Raw genomic sequence first — 1543 nt, forward strand, 5'->3', positions numbered from 1 at the left:
ACCCTGCAAAGCCATAACTTTTCCAGTGAATATGGAGTGAATATGAATCCAGATGCAAGAGGTGGAAAATCAGAGAGAAAACCACCACCACAAACATACCCTGTTAAAACAGTGTGAGGGAGGCCTGTGGTGGTGTCGATGTTATTCATAATCCCTTTTGGACAGCAGTGCAGGTGTAACCAGCTGGCCGTCACAACATTTGGAGGGCAGCGATGGTGTTAATGTCAGAATTAACATCATTCAGGCAACATTGTAAGTGTAGCCTGTGCCCGTCATAACATAATGGCTTATTGTGGAATGATTAGAGATGCAAGAAAAGTGGCGAAGTGGAGTGTGGATGATAAAGCATTAATGTGCAATATGATAACCTGTCCTGGCTAGCACATAATCTCTGGTCTGTAAACAATACACTGTGGTCTAATACACACACCCTGGTCCAGCCACTTACTGTGAAAGTAAACACATGGTTGTGGTGGGGGTGTTGCAGCCACCCACCCACTCCCTCGCACCTCGCCTGCCCTTCCAACCAATGCTGTCAGGAAACAGTGAAAACGTCTGGTAATTTCTGTCTTATTTCTCTCATTTTCTTGATGCTTCCACAGTTCTGTAAAGTTTTTGTACACCCTGGTAGCAGCTGCCCGTTTTTATCAATTATTTCAGTAATATTCTGTTGTATCCGTGTACTGTTATTTGTAAAGTTTGTAGTATATGTTAGGTTGTGTGTATTCAGCCCCATGCAAGAGTATGGTACAGTAGTGTATTATAGCTGCCACGACCAGGAAAATTCGCTGACTTGCTATAACATTTTACTCTGTCTTGGCATAAAATTGTCATCTCTCCACCTTGAATGCTGAGTTTTAACTTCAGATTAGCACTACAATATGGTGCTAGTTACGAAGAAATGCTAAGGAAGGGATGTAGAGCCGTATGTTGTCGTTTCCAGCCACTAAACTATGTGAAATAAGCTACAAAAGAACGAAAATCTGGGTTGTTGAAATATAGTGTAGTTATTGCCTGACATCAGTAATATTTTTTTTTTCTTATTTTTTCAGGAGATATTTACTCAGGGTTAATACCAGGGCCTGTACTCTCGTCGCTTCAAGAGGTTCCCTAGCACCCCTTCCATAGTTACTTATTTTTGGATACGACCGGATGATGTAATTTTGTACGTCATTTATGAAGTGCCAACGGCCATACCACGTTGAGTACACCGCTTCCCGGCCGATCAGCGAAGTTAAGCAACGTTGGGTCTGGTTAGTACTTGGATGGGTGACCGCCTGGGAACACCAGATGCTGTTGGCATCCCTACGTGTCAAGTGGGGTTGGTGGAGGATTAGTGCCCCTCCCTGTAAAACAATTAACTCTAAGCCATTGGCCACCCCGTCTGGGATACATGGCGTCTGGCAATGATGATGATGATGATGATTTATGAAGTGTATGGGAATATTAAAATGATTTAATTATCACAGAAGAGGATAGCAAGGTGTAATAAGCAAACTAAATCGCTTAGGAAGAGGTGTTAGAGGGTTTCCTTAACCGACGA

The 1543-nt window shown here is 42.8% G+C and overlaps 1 non-coding gene across 1 annotated transcript; it reads left to right on the forward strand.

Annotated features, from left to right (window-relative positions):
• Positions 1 to 1183: 1183 nt before the first annotated feature.
• Positions 1184 to 1302, forward strand: LOC145405323 (5S ribosomal RNA). Its single transcript, XR_013898331.1, has one exon. It is a non-coding gene; the product is annotated as a 5S ribosomal RNA (ribosomal RNA).
• The last annotated feature ends 241 nt before the right edge of the window (positions 1303 to 1543 follow it).

Source organism: Coenobita brevimanus, chromosome 7 (genome assembly GCF_032717465.1).
Source record: "Coenobita brevimanus isolate Jiangsu-jjx chromosome 7, ASM3271746v2, whole genome shotgun sequence".
Taxonomy (NCBI): domain Eukaryota; kingdom Metazoa; phylum Arthropoda; class Malacostraca; order Decapoda; family Coenobitidae; genus Coenobita; species Coenobita brevimanus.